The sequence below is a fragment of the Hemitrygon akajei genome, chromosome 26 (assembly GCF_048418815.1).
Source record: "Hemitrygon akajei chromosome 26, sHemAka1.3, whole genome shotgun sequence".
In the NCBI taxonomy this organism is placed as follows: Eukaryota; Metazoa; Chordata; class Chondrichthyes; order Myliobatiformes; family Dasyatidae; genus Hemitrygon; species Hemitrygon akajei.
The window spans coordinates 35,013,386-35,041,073 of record NC_133149.1 but is presented as its reverse complement, the minus strand read 5'-3'; the positions used below and the strand labels follow the sequence as shown (position 1 = coordinate 35,041,073).

The window sequence follows — 27,688 nt, the reverse complement described above, 5'->3', positions numbered from 1 at the left end:
ATAATTCTATTAAGAGTAAAACAATGAATACATGTAAATAAGCAACAAGACTCATCCATTTTCCAGAATTATTGCTACTAATTCATTAATAATTGATAATCACTCCTCAAAATTACGACATGAGAGAGATTTTTTTTTTAAAAAAGATTAACGCAATTTGGGCACGCAGTCTCAAAAAGGTTCACCACCCCTGCTCTAAAATTTCACTGTCCCCATCTCTGAATATCCAACAATGATGTTCTTTTCCTTAGTGAATATAAATGAGTATTCATTTAAACTCTCACATACATCCTTTGGCTTTTTGCACTGGCTGCCACTTTGGTCCATATTGGGCTCTACATTTTCCCTGCTTACATTTTTGCCCTAAGTATACTTACAATCTGTTTTGGTACTTGCCTTAAAATATGATCATTCATGATCATCTTTTCCTCTTCTGATTTCTTTTTTAAATATACTCCTACACTTTAGGTACTCTGACCCTGTTTTTTAAAAAAAATTTACCTACCACATGCTTCCATTTCTTCCTTTGCTCAGTCCTTAATTTCCAGTGTTCTTCAGAATTAATATCCTTATCATTCACCCTTATGCAAACACGTTGGCCTTGATTTCCTGTTATTTATTTTGAATGATTCACACTTGTCTGATGCACTGTAGAATTATTTGCAAGCCGCTACTCCCTATCTACTTTTGTAAGGATTAGTTTTATCACAATGAATTTAAGATTTTAATTTTTAGACCACTTTTCATAACTGTATAGTTATGTAAATAACGTAAAGTTATGGTCTCCTTGTGATACTTCAACCACTTGCTTGCCTGAATACATTCTCTAAGATTAGGCCTCTTCTCGATCAGGACTATCTACATATGAGATCAAAAAGTTCTGCTTGTGTATTTAAAAATTCTACCCTATCTTTGCCTTTCACACTAAAGAGATTCCAGTTAATACTGGGAAAGCTGAAAAAACCCCATACTACTACTACCTTATCACTTCACATTTCCTTGAGATTTGTCTACAAATCTGTTCCTCTACCTCCAGTTAGCAGGCCTGTGATATACTCCCAGCCAAGTGATCATCAGCTCCCCCCCACACCCAAGCTTTATCAATATAACTTCATTTCAACAGACTTCCAGGATATCTGTCCTCGTACTTCAGGAATGGACTTCTTTGGTTAAAATATTTCTAAACTCAAGTATATATATCATCTTGTAGCAAGATTGCTCAGCTAAATGCAACACACACAAAATGCTGGAGGAGCGCAGCAAGTCAAGCAGCATCTATGGAAGGGAAGAAATCATTCGATGTTTTGGGCTGAGACTCTTCATCAAGACTGGAAAGGAAAGGGGCAGAAGCTAGAATAAGGAGGAGAGTTCCGGTGGTATGAAGAAGCTGGGAGGTTGAAGAGGTTAAGGGCTGAAGAAGGAATCAAAAAGAAGAGAGTAGAACATGGAAGAAAGTGAAGGAGAAGGGTAACTGGAGGGAGGTGATGTGCAGGGGAAGAGAAGAGAAGGGAGAGAGGATAACCAGAATAAAGAATGGAAAAAGAAGAAGGGGCAGGTGTAGTGATTACCGAAGTTAGAGAAATCAATATTCAAGCTTCCCAGACAGAATACAAGGTGTTGAAGCAAAATGCATTTTGTCAAACTAATCACTGTAATAACAGCAATTTGAACTCTTGAACTCTGAAGAAGAATTAAATAAAAATCAAAACTTAAGATAACTCAAGGTTTCATCAAAATGTATAATAAAGAAACATTTTTTGTCAGAGTTAGAGAGGGTTTTTAAAAAAAAAAGTTTTCTCGAGGCAGTAAATTCCACAACAGAACAGACATGATATCATTCTCTTTAAATGGGATAATGATTTTGGATCCACACACAAACTGCATAACATAAACCCACCAGCTACATTCTATGCTGAATTCATGACCATTGCACTGTTAGATGCCATGAAATGTGAACGGAAATGACGAGATTTTGTCATCTTGGAACCTCAGTGCATTTTCAGCAGAGGCAGCATTCTCAAAGGTGAAAATTCCTCTCCTGCTGACTCCCTCAGAATATGGAAACAGGAATCCAACCATGAGAGTTCAAGTGACATGCACACACCACAGCAGTGATATCACCTGGATCTGCAGTTAGAACTGCATAACTTAACTTAAAGAGTACCTTTGCCTCTCTACCTCCGTACTACTGTGTTCCCAGCTCCTAAAGCTTGTGGCGTTGCCTGCTGATTCTAGACTATATTAGTCCCAGCTGGCTATGTAGAGAAGAGTTAACTGGGGCTCAGCTATCTCAACGCAGAAAGGAATGCGAATCTAAAATTATCCTCTTCCTTCATTTCCTGATAAGGAATCCAAAATCAGATGAGCCCACTCAGTGTGGCATTATCCACCAGTAAGTTCTGGGGGCTACAGCTAGTCACTTTGCAGCAGCTGGGCATTCATTTTCCAGTCACTGGCCGCACTTGACCACATGAAGAGGCAGTGTATGGCAGAGTACCAGATTTTGTTAATAAAATCACAGGTCTCTCCCTTCTCCTTTGAGAGCTCCACAGAATAATGTACTTGCTCTGCACCTTTTTACAGTCTTTTCCCCATGATATGGCAGTCTAAAGCTAGAGGGCTTTGCTTTCAGATTAGAGGGAAGGAGATCTGTGGACATTCCCCTGACAATCCTGATGGTGTGTGCATGGAACAAGTTGCCAGAATGATATAGTTGGGTACAATTACAACGTTTAAAAGACGTTTGGACAGGTATATGGATGGGGGGGGGGGGGGGGGGGGGGCCGAGAAGAAAATGGGCCAATTAGAGGAAAATGAAACTAGCTCAGGAAGGCGCATTGGTTGACATGGATGCTTTGCGCCAACGAGCCTGTTTCCGCACTGTTTGACTGACTTCCAATTTCAATATTCAGTTAGACACTCCCAATACTTCATCACCATTTGCACAGTTTTAGATTCAATTGCCAAATTTCAATTATTTAAACTTATAAACCAGGTAAAAAACATTTGAAGTCAATCAATCTGTTCCATATTTATTTGATTCCTAATATGGTTGTCCAATATTGATTGAATTAATTCCCATCAGCTATGAAGCAATGCTAAGAACCGAATTCAGGTTAAATTCCCAAACACAATCTGTACTGGCAAAATGCCACAAGACAACACAAATGTCCGTTGCAATATTAATTAAACTATAAACTCTTGCCAGGCTCAACTTTCACCCTGCTGTAAAGCAGCAATCTGATTTTGTCTTCCAAGAACAAAGGAAATGAGTAAATTGATGTTGTCTTTCTGATACAGAGATAGACGACTACAATACCTACTCTGCTATTGGTTAAGGATTCCTGTATTTAGATCTATGCCAGCAAAGGCTCACTTTCAAATCAGAATGATGTACAACTAGGAGAGGAACTTGCAGATGGTATTATTCCAATGGGCTTCCTGATCTTGTCCTTCAAGATGATAATTGTCAGATTTGTGAGGTGCTGTAAATGCAAGAGTGCTGAGAATCTGCAGTGCACTTTGTAGGTTGTACACACAGGGACCATGAACAAATCCATCCTGTAATATATAGACTGACAAGGGTGAAGTCCTGTCTTAGCTCCGATGACTTGTCACAAACTCAATTTGGAAGCCAAGTCCTTCAGGGCAATGAATGTTTGTGCTACAAAGCTACTCTTGGCAATGAACATGGAAGACTCCAACCCAAAGTCCACAAATGCTTGGTTTCATAGGGCTATTTTAAGTATTGTCCAATAAAGGGCAGAGATTCACTGGTCTCCAGATGTTGATATGGAGCTCTCCAAGGTTGACCGGTGTGGGAGTGCCTTTGCAATATCTTAATCTAATGACTAGGTCAATAACAGGTTACCTGACCAGTTTTCCTCATATTAAAATTAAGAAACAAAGCCCTGAGTAACTTGCTAAGCCACCGAAGAGTTAACCAGAATGTTGTAGGACTGGAGTCAGAAGTGGGCCAAACTAGGTCAGGAATGCAGATTTCTTTCTCTGAAGGAGATGAAAGTAAATCAGAAGGTTTTGCAACAACCTACTAGCTGTATATCCATTATTATAAAGAACTTTTTTTTTTAATAAACTCTGGATTATTTCATTAATCTGAATATAAATTCTCTAGCAACCAAAGTCGGATTAAAATCTATGCATTTGAATTAATTGTCTTCACTTCCATGCCATTGCTCTTCTCTAAGGATCATCACCTTGTCATGATGGAGAGGCTTGTGTGTTCTTGAGATCCTAACAGCGACATCCTCTGGAGTTTGCCTAACTCCAGTTAGGCAAGGTCAGTTGTGGAGAGCGCCCTCTTCTTTGTGGTGGCGTGTTGGGGAGGAAGCATTAAGAAGAGGGACGCCTCACGTCTTAATAAGCTGGTAAGGAAGGCGGGCTCTGTCGTGGGCAAAGTACTGGAGAGTTTAACATCGGTAGCTGAGCGAAGGGCGCTGAGTAGGCTACGGTCAATTATGGAAAACTCTGAACATCCTCTACATAGCACCATCCAGAGACAGAGAAGCAGTTTCAGCGACAGGTTACTATCAATGCAATGCTCCTCAGACAGGCTGAAGAGGTCAATACTCCCCAATGCCATTAGGCTTTACAATTCAACCGCCAGGACTTAAGAACTTTTTAAAAGCTATTATTAATGCTTTTTGAGATAGTGATTTAGATGCATATCATATTTTTTACTGAGTTAAGTATTGTATGTAATTAGTTTTGGTACAACAAGTGTATGGGACATTGGAAAAAAATGTTGAATTTCCCCATGGGGATGAATAAAGTATCTATCTATCTATCTATCTAACTGGCACTTAGCTTCTGGTAAGGTCACCCACACAGTGAGGTTGAGGGGAAGGTTCCAGACAAGACCTCAGCGGTGGAGCTGGTGGAGGATGATGACACATCACGATGGCAGTGAAGGTGGAGGAAGGCTGCAGCAGTGAAGGGTCCCCAGTCATCTTGCACTCCATGCCACGGGATCTTGACCCTGATCTGTCAAGGAATGTGTGGTGGCTGGCCGCGCATCCGCTTCCCCACATTAAACAAAGTCATGCACAGGCGGTCTCCATTAAGTGAATCCAATCTAGCATTCCGGATTACAACCCCTTAGGAGAACATCATACCTTTTTTTAAAAAAAATAAAATATACTTTATTCAAAAATAAAATTATATACAACCATTCAATGACTTTCAATTCTTTACAGTTATTACCATTACTGTTTTAACATTTTCACAATTCAAAATTTTGCCACCCACATGGCACTCTGTTCTTTCATATTTACATTCGGGGGTATACCCACAACCCCCCTACCCCTCAACTCCCGCGGGAGAAGAACCCTAGACTGTGGTCCTTCCCCACCGTGCCCTTGCGGTGGCTGCACCGAATTTGAGTGCGTCCCTCAGCACGTACTCCTGCAGCCGAGAATGTGCCAGTCTGCAGAATTCCCCCACGGACATCTCCGTGTGCTGGGAGACCATCAAGACCAAAGAGCGTCTTTGACTGAGTTGATGATCTGCCAGCAGCACCGGATGTTGGTCTCGGTGTGCGTCCCCGGGAACAGCCCGTAGATCAGAGAGTCCTCTGTTACGCAGCTTCTGGGGATGAACCTCGACACTGCCCCTTCCATCCTCCTCCACGAACCCACAGTGTGCAAAGAGGTGGGTCACCGACTCCTCCTCACTGCAGTCCTCCCGTGGGCAGACAGGTGTGGAGACGACGTTCCGGGTGTACAGGAGGGATTGGACTGGGAGGGCCCCTCTCACCGCCAGCCAGGCGAGGTCTTGGTGCCTGTTGGTGAGGTCTGGCATACTTGACGCGAGTGATCGTGCTACTACCAAGCCACTGTTCTACTTCCAGTTAATAGCCCTTTCATGTTCTACACCCAAAGGAATACACATTTGATATAAAGGAGTATTTTTAATTCTAATGTAATAAAATATCTCAAGCCTCTACAAATTCACCCTTAATATTTTAGTGTCTGTCAATTGACAAAAGTCCTGACAGAACCTCACCCAGCCCTCCAGCCCTTTGCAAGTAAAACAGTAAACAGCTCACGGTTTTGTGACTGAGGAAATCCAATTAGATTTAAAACCAACCAGCTTGAACACAGGAGATTGGACAGTCCCAGGGTGTTGGCACATGAATTTACAATCATTGTCTGACTGGAATTAAAGATTCTGTCTAGTTGCTCCCAAGACATAGAAACTAGTCAGCCTCGGAAGTAAACAAGCAGAGGTGAGGAATTAAGTCAAGGCCACACCCTTTAATCAGTTCCCAGGCTGAAAAATCCAAAAACTACGTTCAATACTATCTCATAGACAATAGGTTCAAGAGCCCAAAGCTGGCAAGGGAAGTCCTCCAGGCAACCACTCCCTAGTATCTATACATTACTAACACCCTAGGAAAGTATGCATTTGCCATGGGAGGGGGTAGTGCATATCTTTCAAGCCTTTAGATGCTTTCAACACAGTGGGAGGAACTTGCTGCTAAGGGAAGAATGAAACTCTGGCCAGAAAGGTTTGGGTTACCTGAGGTAGTTTTCAGATTTGAAACTCAGAAAGTGGGGATAGCTGACTTGAAATATAGAAATGGGGGCCCAGCTCAACTACTTCCCAAAATTTTGAAGAAGGTGGTTTTAGAAATGATGGATGCTCCAATTGTTATATTCTAAGGTTCCATTGGTTGAGAATGGCTCTTGTACATTGAAGGACAGCAAGTGTCACTACACAACTTAAGAAAGGTGAAGCAGAGGGAGGGGGAGAAAACAGGGAGTAACCTCTGAGTCTAATGTCTGTGGTGGGGAAAAATACTAGAATCTATAATCAAAGATGTAATAATTGAATATCTTGAAAAGAATAATAGGACTGAGCATATTCAGCATGGATTTATGAAAAGAAAGTTGTGTTTTGACTGATTTGTTGTGCTTTGAGGATGTAACAAGTAGAATACATAGAGAATTGATAGATGTGATGATGCATTGGGATGCTTGAAAGGCTATCAATTCAGTTCTTCACAGGAGGCTGGTCAACAAGTTTAGAGCACATGGAACTGGAGTTAATGTACTGCCATGGACAAAGAATTATCACACAGGAAGCAAAAGCATGGGGATAAAGGGATTGTTTTGGGGTTAACAGGTTCACAGGGATCTGCTTTTGGGCCTCATTCACAATCTACAGTGACTATAAAAAGTATACACTCCCCTTGGAAGTTTTTATGTTTTATTGTTTTACAACATTGAATCACAGTGGACTTAATTTGACTTTTTGACACTGATCAACAGAAAGGACTCTTGTGTCAGAGTGAAAACAAATTTCTACAAATTGGTATAAATTTATTACAATTATTAAACACAAAATAATTGACTGCATAATTACACACCCTCTTCAAGTCAGTATTTAGTAGATGCAACTTTAGCAGCAGTTATAGCCTTGAGCCTGTGTGGGTAGGTCTCTATCAGCTTTGCACATCTGGACACTGCAATTTTTCCCTATTCTTCTTTACAAAACTGCCCAAGCTTTGTCAGATTGCATGGGGATCGTGAGTAAACAGCCCTTTTCAAGTCCAGACACAAATTCTCAATTGGATCGAGGTCAGGACTCTGACTTGGCCATTCCAAGACATTAACTTTGTTGTTTTTAAGCCATTCATTTAAGCCATTTTTAAGCCACAAAGGTGTAGCTTTGGCTTTATGCTTGGGGTCATTGTCTTGCTGGAAAACAAATCTCCCAAGTCGCAGTTCTCATGCAGACTGCATCAGGTTTTCCTCCAGGATTTCTCTGTATTTTGTTGCATTCATTTTAACCTCTGCCTTCACAAGCCTTTTGTAGTGAAGCATCCCCACAGCATGATGCAGCTACCACCATGCTTCATGGTAGGAATGCTGTGTTTTTGAAGGCAACAGTCATACCAGTGCCTAAGAAGAATAACGTGGGCTGCCTTAATGACTATCGCCCGGTTGCACTCACATCTACAGTGATGAAATGCTTTGAGAGGTTGGTCATGACTAGACTGAACTCCTGCCTCAGCAAGGACCTGGACCCATTGCAATTTGCCCATCGCCACAATAGGTCAATGGCAGACGCAATTTCAATGGCTCTTCACACGGCTTTAGACCACCTGGACAACAAAAACACCCATGTCAGGATGCTGTTCATCGACTATAGTTCAGCATTTAATACCATCATTCTCATAATCCTGATTGAGAAGTTGCAGAACCTGGGCCTCTGTATCTCCCTCTGCAATTGGATCCTCAACTTTCTAACTGGAAGACCACAATCTGTGCAGATTGGTGATAACATATCCTCCTTGCTGATGATCAACACTGGCACACCTCAGGGGTGTGTGCTTAGCCCACTGCTCTACTCTCTCTATACACGTGACTGTGTGGCTAGGCATAGCTCATATACCATCTACAAATTTGCTGACGATACAACCATTGTTGGTAGAATCTCAGGTGGTGATGAGAGGGTGTACAGGAGTGATATATGCCAACTAGTGAAACAGTGCCGCAGCAACAACCTGGCTGGCACTCAAGGTCAGTAAGACGAAAGAGCTGATTGTGGACTTCAGGAAGGGCAAGATGAAGGAACACATACCAATCCTCAACGAGGGATGAGAAGTGGAGAGGGTGAGCAGTTTCAAGTTCCTGGGTGTCAAGATCTCTGAGGATCTAACCTGGTCCCAACATATCAATGTAGTTATAAAGAAGGCAAGACAGCAGCTATACTTTATTAGGAGTTTGAAGAGATTTGGTATGTCAACAAATATACTCAAAAAACTTCTGTAGATGTATCGTGGACAGCATTCTGACAGACTGCATCATTGTCTGGTATGGAGGGGCTACTGCACAAGACCGAAAGAAGCTGCAGAAGGTTGTAAATTAGTCAGCTCCATCTTGGGCACTAGCCTACAAAGTACCCAGGACATCATCAGGGAGCTGTGTCTCAGAAAGGCAGTGTCCATTATTAAGGACCTCCAGCACCCAGAGTATGCCCTTTTCTCACTGTTACCATCAGGCAGGAGGTACAGAAGACTGAAGGCACACACTCAGCGATTCAGGAACAGCTTCTTCCCCTCTGCCATCCGACTGCTAAATGGACATTGAAGCTTTGGACACTACCTCACTTTTTAAAAAATATACAGTATTTCTGTTTTTGCACATTTTAAAAAATCTATTCAACATATGTAATTGATTTACTTGTTTATTTATTATTAGTCTGGTGGCCAGAAAGCTCAATTTTGGTTTCATCAGACCATAGAACCTTCTTCCAGCTGACTTTCGAGTCTTCTGACAAACTCTAGCCAAGATGTTATATGAATTTTTTTCCAACAGTGGCTTTCTCTTTGCCACTGTCCCATAAAGCTGCACCTGGTGAAGCACCCAGGCAGTTGTTGTATTCACAGTCTCTCCCATCTCAGCCATCGAAGCTTGTAACTCCTCCAGAGTTGCCATAGATATCTTGCTGGCCTCCCTCACTAGTCCCTTTCTTGCACAGTCACTCAGTTTTTGAGGACAGCCAGCTCTAGGCAGATATTCAGCTGTGCCATATTCTTTTGGTTTCTTGATGATTGACTTAACTGTACTCCAAGGGATATTCAGTAACTTGGTAATTTTCTTGTATCCAGTTCCTGACATGCTTTTCAATAACATTTTCACCGAGTTGCTTGGAGTACATAGGCACATATATGAGTATGTAAAAAGACTTCAGGGAGGATATTGACAAGCTGAGTAAGTAGGCAAGAATAGAGCATGATGTGAGGTAATAATGTGAGGTAATTTTGATGAATGTAACAGAAAAGCAGAGTATTTGTTAATGGTGAAATGTTGAGTAGTGTTAATGTTCCAAGGGGCTGGATGTGCTTTTCACACAGGTCACTGAAGACCAACAAGAAGGTGCATCAGGTGTTTAGGAGGTCAACCGGTACAATAGCCTGTATAATCACCGGGGTTGATTACAGGAGTGACAAAGTCTCATTGAAATTGGCGTTGGTGTGACTGCAAAGTTTTGGTCTCCTTATCTGGAAAAGGATATCATACCATGGAGTAGGTGTAGAAAAGATTTATTAGACTGGGTCCAGGAATGAGGAGTTGTTGTTGTTGTTACTGTACTTTGTGGCGTATCAGCCAGCAAACTTGCCAGTTCTTTAGCACTTAACTATTTTTTATGATGCCAAGTTGCTAGCTCGATGCTCAACCCAACAAGGATGGAAAACGTACATGGAGCTGGCCAGATTCGAAGCCGGGACTACTCATCTCGAAGTCCAGTGCGGATGCCACTACACCACTGGCTGGCTAGGAATGAGGAGAGTGGGATTGTATCCTTTCAAATTGGGAAGGATGAGAGATTTGTTCAATGGTAATAAAATTGTTAAAGCTTTGACCAGCTAGATGGGTCTCGCTGAGGAGTCTTAAGACCACAGAGTATGGTTTTAAGATTATGGGAATGTCATTTAGAACTGAGATAAGCAAAAATTTCTTCACTTAGAGAAATTGAAATTCTGCACCCTAGGACGCTGCAGATTTTTGGTTATCAACATTCAAAACTGAGATTAATAGATTCATGGTTATTAAGCAGATCACGGGATAAGGCATGGTGCTGGGAAATGGTACAGAAAATCCGCCAAGACCTTGATGAACGGCAAACCAAACTCAAAGGATCAAACAGGCTATTCTTCCTCTATTTCATATGTTCCCAGGTTCTAGTATTCTTTTATCAGATGCTCTGACTTGAATGTAAGGGGTGAGGTGGGGGTCACTCTCCTTTAACTCTACGTTTGATGTTAGCCTGATGCTTTTTTAAAAATTTCCAGTTATTTGTACACAGACATACTCTCTTTCTGCTTTAGATTGTAAGCTTTCTATAATATTGCTTCCCCTTGTTTTTGTTTAAGTATTTATTAGTTGCTTCACAATAAAGAACTTTGCTGGACAAGATCAGTAAAAGATAGGGAATAAAGGAAGTCAAATGGGGTTGTTCTACAAACTAGCCACAAGCTAATTCAATATTCCCAATTTTCTCCCATTTCACCTGTAATTGAGAAAAATATCGACTGTGCATGCATAATCTCTACACTGAATGAAAGATAGTGATGTTAACCATCCTCACAAAGCCAAAATGGCAAATGATTGATATCTGTAGGTGTCGAAATATTCTTTGCAGATCTTAATGCCCTGAAAAATGGATAGTAAAAACAAATGGATGCCACCACTCAGAGAAGAGCAGAGATATTCTCGAAAAACCCAGAATTATTTTAGTTGTGAAAAACAAGGAAAAGCAATATTATAGGACGCCTGCAACCTGAAATAGAAAGAGTATGTCTGTGTACAAAGAAGTGGAGATTGCAGGACAATTTGGGAAGGAGATTTTTAAAAAACTTCAAGTGAAACCAATTGTAGAGTGGAAGGAGAGTGACTCCTAAATCAGAGCTCTGATACCTCAGCTAATATAACCAAAACAGATTATCCACCAATTATCAATGGATGCTGCATTTCATATGTCACAGAGGTAACTAGCATTGTGAGATTGTGAAAGGCATTATTCCATCACACAACAGACAATGATATCCCAAAACATTTTCAGGAGGCTCTTTCTCCTGGTGATATTGTCTGTTCACTCCTTTATTGGTTTCAGGTGAAGAAAGTTGCAGCAATATTAAAATGCAGTGTACTGTGCAACAATTCAAAGTGATAGCAATCAGAACATCCCGTATTCTGAAAATAATCAGCTTACCTCTCCCCAGAGTTTTCACTTGACACTCCATTACACAACAATATGCCCACGGCATTCTCTAGATTTAGTGCCCTAGGTAAATGCCCACTCTACAGTGAGCACCACAGAATACTCCAACACCATCTAGAACCTCAGGAAGGTACTCCATGCAATGTGAATACCCACAGTAACGTACCTTACAACATGCACCCTCAGCAATGAAAGAGAACGTTGAGAGATTAACTTCTTACATGTAACGCTGCAGGGGTAGGGACAGGGTGTTTTACTCCTTGAGGCCCCGCATGGTAGGATTGAGGTTATCACTCTCTCATCCACGTGGATAATTCAATACCAACTCAGATTAAAGAAAAAAAATGCACTCGAGAAAACATCGATCGGCCCATTGCAGAATCACAAAAAATTCTGAAGTGTTTAGAGTAATTATCTACTCCCTACATCCTCCTCCCTGCAGCCAATATAATCATAGAAAATTGGGTCAGAACGCTAGTTGCTATATGAGCTGTAGGCTATGAACAAATTTGCTTTTACTGGAATGAATTGTTTGCAAAATTTAATGCAGACTAGTTCACACTGATATACATGCAAGTTGTATACATAATCTGTCCAAAGATGCTAGCTATATGCCACACATATAAAGATAATTTGTTAATCTGTAAATTAAATCTACAGAGTTTGTGGGACTGGTCTGAAATATTTTAGTTAGGAGCCTATGGTATCAGCAGGTGCCCTTACACAACTAATTTATGGTAGTTATTGTAGGTAAATGTCTCTACAGTTAAATCCTATTTAAGATGATGTTGCTTCTGCAAGGGTTCATTTATCTAAATAATACAAAGCAACGTTAAACTTGTCTGAATTGAATTATTTGACCGTTACAAACAATACAGATATGAAGTGAAATTTGACCAGAAATGCACTGTGATATTACTTCATCTCTTTTTAAAATTATTTGACAGGGAACCCAGCATTTCACGGTTCTCATATTGACTCTTTGTCTTGTTTATACCCATGTAACTGTAGGGAATAAATATTTATAAGCTTATCAAAGACTGGAAGAGCATACACATGGTGGAATATCACCAACTTTCACAGAGCAACAAATGGGTTAAGAAAATATTCCCTACTCTTTAAACCCATCTATCTTAGACCTTCAATTACATTCACACGGTTAAAGATTATTTAAAAAAACATTTTTGTTGCATGCCCAACACTATACTGCTCAACCAATACCTGGCAGCATTCCCCTTCTAAGGTGATGGCCGTATGACTTTGTAAAATTCCAAAAAATTAGGTGCTGGAAGTAACAGATATGTCATATAATAATTATTTAATATACACTTTTCAACTGTTCATTCATAGGGGCATGTCCATTTCCCCTGAAAGTACCTCAGCACTCAAACGTGTATCTGGGAATCAGATATTTTGCTCACATTTATACCAATACTAATTGGATTAGAAACTATCATAGCAGTTAATTGATCACAGTTGGTTTTATATCTCTGATGCAAAAGCACAAATAGGATTTTATGTTTAGCACACTGGGTGGTTAGTTTCCGAGTGTTAATGCCAGGAGATCAAACTTAGCACATCATTAACACCATATTTTTACATTATTCTATAATATCTTCTGCCAGTGCTAAAATCCATGAAGATGTGTCAGAATATTACACAATAATTAGATGCACCTTAAAACAAAAATATACATAACACAGGTATCAAAAATTTGATCTAATTAATAACTGAATCACACAAATTCCCTATTTTGTTTAACCTGGCCTATTTTATTCCCACATTCTTTAACAACAGATGCAGGCCTTTTCTGTGAGGTTTTATTTTTGGGGGGCACAGGAATGCTTTCACAATGGTCTCCATCAGTGCATCAAGGGCTGATTCAACATTCAAGGCTGTTTAATGTCACTTCCTATATACAAGTGTAAAGGAGAATGAAATTATTACTACTATGGATCTGATGCAGCACAAAAAAAAACACAATAAGATAAAGAACATAATAACAATAATAATAATGCAATAAATATAAATACATTAGATAGCTTATATACATTGATTGTATGTCCATAAAGTGATGCTAGGCACAGGAGTGTCTGTACTTAAGGTGACTCTAACAGGAAACGATAAAGTAGTGGTGGTTGGGGACATGGAGTGATGGGTTAGTGGGCGGAGGTGTTGATCAGTCTTATTGCTTGGGGAAACTAACTGTTTTTGAGTCTAGTGGTCCTGGCGTGGATGCTACGTAGCCTCCTCCCTGATGGGAGTGGGACAAACAGCCCAAGAGCAAGGTTGGTGGGATTCTTCATGATGTTACTGGCCTTTTTCCAGCATCTACCTGTATATATACACATCTTGTGCACGTTAATGAGATTTGCCACTGTCAGGCTGTCTCTACCTTAGGTTGGAGCTCTGCTGGGTCACTGAGATTTCCCTAATCAGTGTGCACAGTAGCCATCACATCTGATCAGAAGCAACAAGTTGGTTGTTCTGTCCCATTCTTTTTGATAGTCCATTGTCACCCTGTAGTTAGCGGGCTAATATGCCTTCTTTACATGTCAGCAAGTGGCCCAAACAGAGCGCTGTTCACTGACCTTCCAACACCCCATTCACCTGTCACCTAGACATTCTAGCTCATCAATTATCCAGGCTTTGCCTGGAGTGGAGCAATGAATGGTCAGAGGCTTCTGGCTGGGTGACATCCCTGGAATGATCAGGAACAACTCAGTCTATGATTTGCTGTAGGGACTATATGAAAAGGCCAGATGACATGAATTGCACTAGATCTGGGTGAGGAGACTGGCCGTGGATCAGCACAAGCTCAGAAAATCAAATGGCTGTAGATGCTGGAAGCCTGAAATAAAGACAGGAATTGCTGGAAATGCTCAGCACGCCAGGCAACACTTGTGCAAAGAGACACACAGTTAAATAATTTTTGCTGAAGATCTTTCATTAGAGGTAGGAAAGAGAAGTTTTAAAAAATTTAGCTTTGAGTTACCAAAAGGTTTACAGAAAGATGAGTAGGACAAAAGGAATATCTCTAATACGGCAACACTTAGGTTGTGCATGGGATGAGCTGCATATAAAGTAATGTAATTGATAGCTTAATGAGGATGACTGAAGGGAACTACAAAATGAGGGCAGTCGGACAGAGCGAGGAAACAAGGGAGATAAAGGAATATAAATACTAAAAAATGCAGAGCAGCAGCAAATGTTTCGCAGGTCGGGCTGCACTGGTAAGACAGAAAAAATTACAACAGCATGGTCCAGTTCTGATACAAGACAGCAAGTTAACAGAAGTTGTGGAATTCTACACCAAGTCCAGAAGGCTGCAATGTGCCTAGACAGAAGATTGGGTGTCGTTCCTCAAGCATATGTTGGTAAACATTGCTGAAGGTCACAGACAGATGGGTCAACAAGAGTGAGATGAAGAATTAAAGTGGCAGGTAGCAGTAAACTCCAGGTATCCCCTGTGGACTGAACGCTGGTGCTTTGCAAGCGAGTCACCCAATATCTGTTTAGTTTCTCCAAAGTGTAGGAGGCCACATTGTGGGGACTACTGCAGTACACTTGTTTCAAAGAAATGCCTGTGGATCGCTGCTTCACCTGGAAGGACTGTGTGGCCCCGGATGGTGAAAAGTGTGGTCTTTGCATCAATTCAGCTGCAAATGTGAGCAAGGGAACAGTTGGTGAAGATGGAAGAGTGGACCAGGGACTGGGAGGAAAACAGACCCTCTGAACTGCTGAGAAAGGTGTGCGAGTTGGGGAGAGGTGGAGAAGGGAAATCTCTGCACGAGCATGTCTGTAAGAAAATGAATCTCAGGGTTGTATATGGTGACATATATGCATTTTGATAGTAAATTTACTTTGAACATGCTTTGCCAAGAGAAACACAAGGCAACTTATTCCAGCTTGCTACATAAATACAAATTGACATTTTAACCTGACTCAATACTGGAACTGATAAAATGGAATCTAATGTGTTTGACAATGTTATGACAATTATTGATCAACCCCTGCTTCAGTGACAAATATCCTGTCTGGCATTCAACAAGAACACATCACTTTATCCTCTTTCTGTCACTTCATTTGAAGAGGGCAAGCCCTGAACTCATCCTCTAAGGGACCAACCATCTACTTTAATATTATTCCTTTATCTATACATATAAGAGCTGCTACATGTTGTTATTGCTTGCTAGTTTACAATCATTTTCTATCCTCTCACATGTTATAATTTTTTAACTATCCTTTGCTGCTTTCTAAAACATCTCTAATTCTCTGGCCTACATGACCTTGATGACATTATACGCTTTTCTTTCAATTTGATACCATTTTTACTTCCTTAGGCAGCCAATGATTAATATAATGCACATTTTTGTGAAGCCATACTTTCTCACCAGAATTTACCTTTCCTGAGAATTACAAAGCATCTCCTTATAATGTGTGTCACTACTGATATCATCCTAGGCTTTAATTTATATCTCAATTTATTTAAGCTAACTCTGTCCTCATTATAACTATCTTTATATAAATTTAGTATACAAGCTCATGACCCAAGTTTTGCACCTTTAAACTGAATATAAAATTCTACCATGCTATGATCACTGTGTCCCAGTGTATCCAAACTTATAAGTTCATTAATTAATCCCATTTCACTTCAGAATTCCTGGCATAAAATTGCCATTTCCTTGGTTGGTTCCTCAATATGTTGCTCTAAGAAACCATTTCCAAATACACTCTATGAGTTTCTCTTTATGCCTATCCTTACCAATTCAAGTCTGGTGACCCATGTCTATACCAGAAAACTAGGTATGATGTGCGGATGGCTATTTCAAGGGCGAAGATCCCTGCTGCACCTGATAACCCTCTGATCTCTGTCTCAGAGGCCAATGTTAGGCTGTCTTTAAAGAGAGTGAACCCTTGCAAGATGGAAGGTCCCGATGGAGTACCTTGTAAGGCTCTGAAAACCTGTGCCAACCAACTGGCGAGAGTATTCAAGGACATTTTCAACCTCTCACTGCTACGGGCAGCAGTTCCCATTTGCTTCAAAAAGGCAACAATTATACCAGTGCCAAAGAAGAATAATATGGGCTGTCTTAATGACTATCGGCCGTTAGCACTCACATCGACAGTGATGAAATGCTTTGAGAGGTTGGTCATGACTAGACTGAACTCCTGCCTCAGCAAGGACTTGGACCCATTGCAATTTGCCTATCGCCACAATAGGTCAACGGCAAATGCAATCTCAATGGCTCTCCACACGGCTTTAGATCACCTGGACAACACAACACCTAGATCAGGATGCTGTTCATCGACTATAGCTCAGTATTTAATACCATCATTCTCATAATCCTGATTGAGAAGTTGCAGAACCTGGGCCTCTGTACCTCCCTCTGCAACTGGATCCTCAACTTCCTAACTGGAAGACCACAATCTGTGCGGATTGGTGATAACATCTCCTCCTCGCTGACGATCCACATGGTGCACCTCAGGGGTGCGTGCTTAGCCCACTGCTCTACTTTCTGTATACACATGACTGTGTGGCTAGGCATAGCTCAAATACCATCTACAAATTTGCTGATGATACAACCATTGTTGGTAGAATCTCAGGTGGTGATGAGAGGGTGTACAGGAGTGAGATATGCCAACTAGTGGAATGGTACCGCAGCAACAACCTGGCACTCAACGTCAGTAAGACGAAAGAGCTGATTGTGGACTTCAGAAAGGGTAAGATGAAGGAACACATACCAATCCTCAAAGAGGGATCAGAAGTGGAGAGAGTGAGCAGTTTCAAGTTCCTGGGAGTCAAGATCTCTGAGGATCTAACCTGGTCCCAACATATCGATGCAGTTATAAAGAAGGCAAGACAGCAGCTATACTTCATTAGGAGTTTGAAGAGATTTGGTATGTCAACAAATACACTCAAAAACTTCTATAGATGTACTGTGGAGAGCATTCTGACAGGCTGCATCACTGTCTGGTATGGAGGGGCTACTGCACAGGACCGAAAGAAGCTGTAGAGGGTTGTAAATCTAGTCAGCTCCATCTTCGGTATCAGCCTACAAAGTATCCAGGACATCTTCAAGGAGTGGTATCTCAGAAAGGCGGCAGCCATTATTAAGGACCTCCAGCACCCAGGGCATGCCCTTTTCTCACTGTTACAGAAGCCTGAAGGCACACACTCAGCGATTCTGGACAGCTTCTTCCCCTCTACCACCCTTGGACACTGCCTCACTTTTTAAAATATCCAGTATTTCTGTTTTTTTGCACGTCTTTTAATCTATTCAATATACATATACTGTAATTGATTTACTTATTTGTTATCATTTTATTTATTTATTTGTTCTCTTCTATATTATGTTCTGCATTGAACTGCTGCTAAGTTAACAAATTTCATGTCACATGCCGGTGATAATAAAACTGATTCTGATTCGATTTGTTTGATCTTGACAGCAATTAAAATTGCACAGGGTTTTTTCAGTACGTGTCTCCATTATTCCTAGATTTGTAACTGGTCCTACAATATAGCTATTATTAGGTAACTTTTATATTACACCTACCAGTGACTTCTTTCCCTTTCTGTTTTTCATCTCCACACAAACCAATTCTACATTCTCAGCTAATCACCACTACAGTGATCTCATCCTTTATTAACAGAGCTATCCCATTTCCACTTCCTTCAGATCCAGCCCAGGTTAACCTGTAATCACATCTGCAATAGCTGTTAGATCATTTCCTTTATTTCTATTTGTGCCATCATCTCTCCCATCTGGTTATGAATGCTGCATGCATTCAGAGATTTTTAAACTTTATATTATCAATCTTCCTTCACCTTACTCTATTTTCTGGCACACTCTTATGTTTGTATGATCCCTTCCATTACATGCTTGTTATAAAGCCAGAGAAGGACACGACAGAAAGAGGCCCTTTGGCATTTAAACTGCCTACTCCCATTGATCTGCGCAAGGACCATAGTCCTCCATACCCCACTATCCAAGTACCTATTCAAACTTCGCTTAAACTTTGAAATTGAACTCACATGCACCACTTGAGCTAGCAGCTCATTCCACACTCTCACGACTCCAAGTAAAAAAGTTTCCCCTCATGTTCCCCTTAAACTTTTCACCTTTCACCCTTAATCCATGACATCTGATTGTAATCCCACCCAACCTCAGAGGAAAAAGCCTGTTTGCGTTTACCCTGTCTATACCCCTCAGAATTTTGTATTCCTCTATCAAATCTCCTCTCAATTTTCCACGTTGCAAGTCCTGACCTATTCAATCTTTCCTATAACACAGGTCCTCCAGACCTGGCAACATCCTTGTAAATTTTCTCTGTACTCTTTCAACCTTATTTACATCTTTCCTGTAGGTAGGTGACCAAAACTGCACACCATACTCCAAATTAGGCTTCACCAATGTATTATACAACTTCAACACACAACATCCCATTCCTGTACTCAGTACTTTGATTTATGAAGGCCAATGTGCCAAAACCTTTCTTTACAACCCTAACAACCTGTGACATCACTTTCAATGAATTATGGATCTGTATTCCCAGATCCCTTTGTTCTACCACACTCCTCAGTGCCCTATCATTCACCGTGTAAGACCTACCCTGGTTGGTCCTTCCAAACACCTCACACTAGTCTGCATTAAATTCCACCTGCGATTTTTCAGCCCATTTTTCCCCTCTGCAAGCCATGATAGTCCTCCTCACTATTTACTACACTCCCAATCTTGGTGTCATTCACAAATTTGCTGATCCAGTTAACCGCATTATCATTGATACAGATGACAAACTACAACGGACCCAGCACCGATCCCTGTGGCACTCCACTAGTCACAGGCCTCCAGTCAGAGAGGCGACCATCTACTACCACTCTCTGGCTTCTCCCACAGACAGTGTCTAATCCAATTTACTACCTCATCCTGAATACTGAGTGACTGAACCTTCTTGACCAGCCTCCCATGTGGGACCTTGTCAAAGGCCTTGCTAATAGACAACATCCACTGCCTTGCTTTCATCCACTTTCCTGGTAACTTCATCAAAAACTTGAGGAAGATTGGTTAGACATGACCTACCATGCATGAAGCCATGCTGACTAACCTTAAGCAGTCCCTGTCTATCCAAATACTCATATATCCGGTCCCTTAGAATGCCTTCCAATAACTTTCCCACAAATTATGTCAGACTCACTGGCCTGTAATTTCCTGGCTTATTAATAGAGCCGTTCTTAAACAACGGAACAACATTGGCTATCTTCTAATCCTGTGGTACCTCTTCTGTCGCTAAGGATGATTTAAATATCTCTGCTCGGGCCCCTGCAGTTTCTGCACTTGCCTCCCACAGGGTCCGAGGGAACATCTTGTCAGGCCCTACCATCACTCTGACTCTGCAATGCACTGATGTCGTTTTCCCCCCCTTTCTAAATACTCCTTCATCTGAACCCCTATCCTCTATTTCACACTTTCTTCTCGCTGCTGCCACCAGGAAGAAGGTACAGGAACCTCAGTACTCACACCGCCAGGTTCAGGAACAGTTATTACTCCTCAACCATCAGGCTCTTGAAAACAAAGGGGATAATTTCACTCAACTTCATTTGCCCATCAATGAAATGTTCCCACAACCTATGGACTTACTTTCAAGGTCTCTTTATCTAGTGTTCTTAATATTTATTGCTTATTTATTATTATTTATTTTTTGTATTTGCAGTTTGTTATCTTCTGCACTCTATTTGAACGCCCTAGTTGAGTGGACTTTCATTGATCCTGTTATGGTTATTATTCTATTATGGATGTATTGAGTATGCCCACAAGAAAATGAATCTCAGCATTGCATATACCTGTAGTGACATATATGTACTTTGATAATAAACTGACTTTTGAACTTTTTTGAATTTAGCTTTCATCTCTTCAAATGGTGCTCTTGGGTTCCCATCAACCTGCCAAATTGGTTTAAATCCTCCACAACAGCACTCACAACCCACCCTCTGCCACTCTGTGAGAATTTTCTGCTAAAATGCAACCTATCTAGCTTGTGGGGAAATCACACTTCACCCCAGAAACAAGTTTAGCTCCCCCAAAGTTCAAATTAAACCCTCCCTTCAAACGATCTCTCCAGCATACATTCATCATTTTCTCAACCCATCTCTATACTCACTCACACGTGACACCAGTTGCAACCTGGAGATTTTTTTTCCACCTAAGAAGTGGTTTTAGCATCCAATCTGGATGCCATAACTCAGGAGTGCTGTACTGCAAGCAACAGCCTATTTGCTGAAGTTGTAAACTGAAATTTGAACTTCCTTGATTTTTTTCCGACTCAGAGGAAAGAGAGCTATTGCTAAGCCAGTCACTTTTGTAATCAATCCTTCCCCTCCATGATCAACTTCAGAAAGATAGAGTTTAATATGAGTCATGACAGTTCCAGTGAAATGGCCCGGCCCAGGCATCATTTCTTTTTCTCTCAGATGTAGACAGGGCTCTCGTACATTTTTAACGTTGCTACTCACTCTATACATATATTTGCTGCACTGACAACAGCAACAGAAAGCTTTAAATCCAAGCCAATAAACTATTACCTGCATTCAGTGGTAGAAAACATATCTATGTGGCTCAGACAGTACTAGAGCCCAGAGACAGAACATTATAAAAATCGTTTTCACAGGCTTTTCAAAAGAAGGTGTGAAACTCAAAGGACTTAAGAAAAGAGCAGTCACACAGCAGCAAAAACTTCGAGTAAAAGTTATGCATATTAGGAGGAAGAACAGGCATAATGAACCGAGCTGATAATTAATAAACTAAATAAACAATTTCAAATACGGTGCAGGAACAGAGAGCTTTAGGGATGAATGACCACCTATCTTTGAAGCTGGCAGTACAATTTGTGCATACAGTATCCAATGTGTTATTAAAAGAGAAAGAGTATTAAATGAAGGAAAATGTGTTAAATGTTTATTAAACACTGGCAAGACCCTCGTTTCATAAAGGTTTAGCAAAAAATATGTATTTCCAAACACACTTGTGAAGGATATCCAGGAAAATTTGCCCCTGCATAAGAGACCTCAGATAAAGGGAGAAACTTGATGGTGATTTCAAAACCAGCAATAATTTTAATGGATTAATTTGAAAAATCGCATCTCCACGGGCAAGCACTTCAGCAACCAGAAGTTAAGACACTTCAGAGAATTTACAAACAACAGGCAAAAGGAAAGAAATAAAAGACAAAGGAAAGAGCAACATATTCACAAACACGCTTCACCCTAAAAGCATACAGACATTTTCTCCAATCTACTCTCAGCACCCTTCATACACGGATCCATCCCCACACACCACATCACCAGGTAAACAAATTTATACACACACACACACACACACACACACACACACACACACACACACACACACACACACACACACACACACACACACACACACACACACACACACACACACACACACACACACTCCCTCCCTCCCTCCCTCCCTCCCCCCTTTTGTTTCACAAACACGCACAAAGCAGCCTAGCATGCAGAGACCATCCCACCTACCACACATATATGGTCTTTTACACAACTCATATTCCCCCACACTCTGCCAACACATACACAAACAAAATGTTCTCATCCTCACATAAACACACCCAATCCGCTCCTGCCCACCCCATCCACTTGGTGTGAATGTCCAAACGCCCACTAGTTCTGCTTGCCCGCACCCCTTCCTTTGCAGACGCACCCCCCGCTGAAGAAGACGACATTCAGTCATTAATTTGAAACTCTACATTGAACCTGCTTCCACAAAGGTTATAATAATTCAAGAGTTGAAAACAAAACTGTAGGTTTTCCACTTACAGTTTTGCTCTGTCTCCCTGCAATCCGAGTTGTAATCTGCCTGGAGAAATAGTTGTGGAGAGATTCTCCATTGAGCTGGAATTAGGATCAGGATTTGATCTGCCTGAGGCCCTGCTCCCCTCCCACCATCGTCTCTCACACTGTCTTTCAGTCACCAAGTGGTATACTTGTTCTCGCTCCTGTAACTTGATCCAGACTGGAAAAAAAACAAACGCTGCTAAAACTGCAGTTCTGCGTTGGCAAATGGTCACCAGATACCGGTGTCAAGTGACCTATTAAAGGAATGAAAACCTGGTCTCTTACACTCTGAATTTGTGGACATCATGAACCCTACTATCGCCCAGAAAATCAGCTGAGACGGGGCTCATAAGCAAGTTATGATAAATAACAGCCTGTCAGTTAAAATCCTATCCAGCTCACAGCCTGGTCAAAACACATCTCCATGACCTGTAAAACTGAATTGAATTCACAGCCCAGACCGAATTCAACTCTACACCATATCTGTCACAGAGACACCCAAGAGGCTGCAGAATCTGAAATCAGGAGGAACAATCTCCCAGACTAGAGGAACTCAAAGGACTGAGTGGCATCTGTCGGAGGAAATTAAGTGTTGATGTTTTGGGTCAAAACTCTACATCAGGGCGAGGAAAGCAATTGTTACGACATGCTTGCAGCCTTAAGTATTGAAAAGTATTTCTATTCCCGTACTATATCAGTACAGGCATGCCCAAGTTCTGAGGAAGGGGCTCGGCCCGAAACATTGACTGTTCATTTCCCTCCATGAATGTTGCCTGACCGGCTGAGTTCCTCCAGCACTTCATGTATAATGCGTAAGTGGACACGTAACCTGAGCAGTTTCTATGGCCTCTAGGCTCTGCTCTGCCTTCAATAAATTCATGGCTCAACTTTAACACCCTCTCACACCTGATGTTCAAAGGGCTGTCAGATTTCTGACAACAATGATTATATTTCATAAGCATTTCAATGTCACCATCGTGCTCTGGGCTATTCTGAGGTTGTGGGAGCTGTTCAATTGCCAGCTCTTTCTTTTTTTAGCTAGTGGCACCTTCTGGATTATAAAGGAAAGGTAGCTGTACTTGGTCAAATTGACGTCATTGCATTTGGTCACTTGAACAGTCCAATCAATCAGTACAAGGGACATCATAGACAGTTCATCAACTCCAGCAAAAAGCAAAGGAAAAAGGCCAAAAAGGGCTGGACAAAAATTAAGGAAAAACAAGAATTCCTGACTTTTATATGAACTGAATGATGCCACTAAACAAACAGCAGAAGCCCAGGCTGTGAGCTGACCTCTGATATCAGTAGACCAGTTACAGGAACAGTCATCGGCTCTACCTCATCACCCACATATAACCTCATGAGTCACATAAGAAGTGGGACAAGAGGCAATGTCTGAGAAATATACCAACACCTGAGACTTTGACTGGATTCTAACCAGAAATTCATTCCTGGGTATCTTTTATTCTATATGGATACGCAGTATACACCAAAACAACTCATTATATTCCTGCTCTAGAACATTTATTATTTACATTTTAACCCCTGAAAAACCTTGCTCAGTTTTCAGTTAATAACTCGGTCTCTGTCTATAGAATCATACAAAATTGGATTCACAGGAACAGGTCATTTAGCTCATCAAATCTGTATTCATTAGGAAAAAAGGGTTACCCGGCCTACCCAGAACTAGTGCCATAGCCCACAAGTCAAAGATCAGGTATACATTCAAGCACTTTTTTAAAATTGAGAATTTCTGCCTCTTCCAGCCTTCAAACATTAAATTTCAGACACTTTTCAATGACTTACCCTCAAGATGGAGTGGGTGGGAAAGGGGAAAGAAACTGGGAGGTGGGATGCTGTGGCTTGGAAAGGACTCTCCAAGTTCAGGTAATCTACTCCTCATCAGTCCCATTCTCTGTCCTTCTGATCTACCAAGGCCCATCATCCATCCTCACCCCAACATTCCCTTCTGCCCATCATACTGCCTTTCTTTGGTTTCTCCTCCACTTAGTATTATTATTCCCTGATCTGCAGCCCCTTGTCTCCACCTACCACCTCCCAGCACCATCTCCACCCTTCCTTCCAGCCTGACTCCACCTACAAGTCAGTAAATCAGCCCCTCTTCGCTTGGATCCATCTCTTGCTCGCCAGTTCTTGCCCTGTCCCTACCCCATCACCTCTTTATACCAGTAATCTTCCCTCTATTTTTTTCAGTCTAGATTAAGCATCTTACCCAAAACATTGACTGTCAATTTCCCTCTGTCGATGTTGTCTGATCCTTCAAGTTCCTCCAACAGCTCAGTTTTTGCTCCAGTTTCCAGCATCCACAAGTCCTGAGTCTCCAAGCTCAAGCCAGAACTGAACTCACATCCAATAAATTATGTCTTATGTCCTCAGTTTGATGGGAATCAAAATCCCCCAGATATCGCAACAGTAAAACTACTCAGTAACTCCCTAATGGACATACACACTGTAGATAAAGCAGATTTGGATTGTTGCAGCACTTCCATGATTCAGCACAACCTGGTCTAAAAAAATTTGCCAGAATCGAAAATGTTGCCTCATGTCACATTACCTTGTTCCTGCCTTGCTCCACTTTTAAGCTCTAAATTGTGTGATTATCTGAAAATGTGCTTTAATTTTCTTTCTCACCAACTGTGAAAGCAATTTCTCATTATAGTCAACAATGTAACCGTGGAGACTCCCATCAAACCATCAGTCAACCTCCTCCACCATTCAGCACAAACAAGCTTCAATTTTGGAATCTCCCTGGATTTTTTTCCTTTAACTCTCACACTTGGTTCAAAAAAAATCTACACATAGTGCTCCACCTGCTGGGTAAGGTCTTAAAAAACATCTAATGACATAATTCCAAATCATCTCCTACCAAACTTAAATGATGTACGGAGGACATTTTTGCTCTATGACAACTGGCTCAGAAAAATCTGTAATTGTACAACACAAGAAAACAGTACAGGCCTGACAAGTTATGCCATTGGAGTACAATACAGCTGGGTACAGAGCTATTATCGTGTTACACTGAAGTACAGGACCTCTGTCTAGTACAGACCTGTCACTGTGTGGCATTGGGGCATTGTGTTATTGGATACAGGTCTGTCACTATAGATTCTGGGTCAATTTGTAACTAAAGTAGGGGCAGTACGAGTGGGTGGAGGTCCTTTACTAATACCTTGGCATGCAAGGACTGTCAACTGCAACAGTAGGGCAAATTCTTGGTTGTTATAGGATTATGGGACCAGTCACCCTGCAAAAATCAAGAAAATGTTGCAAATATTCAGATCAAGCTGTAGTATGGGTAACAGAGTGTACATTTCAGGTCAATTACCTTTCCTCTGTCAACTTTCCACTTTCACGTGGGATGCCTGATCTGAATATTTAGTGTTTTCACATTTTATTTCAAATGTCCAGCTTTTGCATTTTTTTCATTTCTGTTGATAAATCATATTGTAGTCAAAATAGCTTTCAGTAATGGAAAAATCCAGGGAGATTCAAAATTGAAGCTTGTTTGTGCTGAATGGTGGAGGAGGTTGACTGATGGTTTGATGGGAGTCTCCACGGTTACATTATTGACTATAATGAGAAATTGCTTTCACAGTTGGTGAGAAAGAAAAATAAAGCACATTTTCAGATGTGAGAGCTTAGAGCTTAAAATGCAAGGTAGGAATGAGATAATGCTGCATGAAGCATCTCAATGGGTCAGTCAAATGAGCTGCAAGGTTCCATAATGATGCTTTGGAAGAGGAGCAAGCTTTCTCAGATCATGGATTCAGAAAAGAGGCAGGAAGGCAATTTCAGCAAACACAGACAGCGCCTGCTAATGGGATCCAGTCCAAGAAGTATCAGAGTACCCAAAAGTCAGCAAACAGCAAATCCCAGATATTTCCAATTGCAGAAAATTAGTCATATCCACACATTAGGGTCATACAAATTCCCTTCAACTCCCGTAAACTGGGAGCATAAATGTCACATGTCAATCCCTCAGAAAAGCCTTGTCCTGTATAATTTTGTGAAAAGAGCAGTCATACATGGCAGATTTGAACAGTCTCCGTTGCAATACTTTTCAGAGTTAAATATCTTGGTGTGGGTTACGCAAGAACTACCAATGAGATGAGATGCTGGCTGCAGCTGGGACAGGGGTATCTGTACAAACTACAGTACTGAGTTTAGGCAATGCCTTATAACTGGCTTTCTGCCACCTGATTCCCTCTTGAAACCAACTCTGGGCCCCTCTTATCATTACTGTACCCATGTCTGCATAACATCCTGTTCCTTGGGCTGGGGAATCAGGGGATATGAGGAGCGGGACATCAGAGAGGGAACCTGACACGATCATGAAAGATCAGCTATGATTGCACAGAATGGATGCTGGACTAGATCGGATAAGTCGAATAACGAACGCCACTTCTATTTCATACGTCCCCCACCTTATATCCAACCGTGCAGTGGTTGGTGTGGTGACAATTCCCATCTCTGGAAACAGACACAGCGCACCTCCTATACCCAACACTCAACACGCTCCTCTTACACCACCACGCGTCCCCAACACAGTATTTTCCTAACTTCGCCTTCCCTTGGGCACACCCCCATTCTCAACCTTGAGTGCACCTCTTCCACTCATCTCAGTCTGGCTCGGGCTGCGTCTTTGGAACTGGCCCGGGTCCGAGTTAAGTACACCTGCAACTGTACGTGGGCCCAGACCTACCTGCCTGTACCTGGACCGGGTCCACCTCTCGCTGACGCCGCGCCGGTTGCTACAATGTTTCCATTTCTGCTCACTGGAACAAAATATCTAGTTAATTCAACAGTGACTCCCCTGCGGTCCGCCTTCAAAATCCCGGTTGGCTAAAATCAACGCCAATCAACCAGTCTTCCAACACCATTGGTTTCGCTCTCCCGTCTCCAGGCAACACCCACAACTTGGCGGCAAACGAGAGCTGTTTGGAAGATGAGCCGGTACGCCGTGGACACTGCCGCCTACTGGAAGTAGAGCGACACAGTGTCAGTCACCCACGCAAGCATAGGCAGGAATGTGTCCGCATAATACACAAT

The 27,688-nt window shown here is 41.5% G+C and overlaps 1 protein-coding gene across 2 annotated transcripts in view; it reads right to left on the bottom strand.

The window, feature by feature from the left end:
• The window catches only part of LOC140716868 (ubiquitin carboxyl-terminal hydrolase 2-like), a 129,924-nt gene extending 102,566 nt beyond the window's left edge, over nucleotides 1–27,358 (bottom strand). The window contains exon 1 of one of the 2 annotated variants that reach the window (XM_073029868.1): nucleotides 27,342–27,358. The gene's annotated coding sequence lies outside the window, so the exon portion shown is untranslated. Of the gene's footprint in view, nucleotides 1–22,600; nucleotides 22,758–27,341 lie in introns of those variants that run through there. The other variant, XM_073029866.1, reaches the window with a different exon arrangement.
• Between the last annotated feature and the right edge of the window lie 330 nt (nucleotides 27,359–27,688).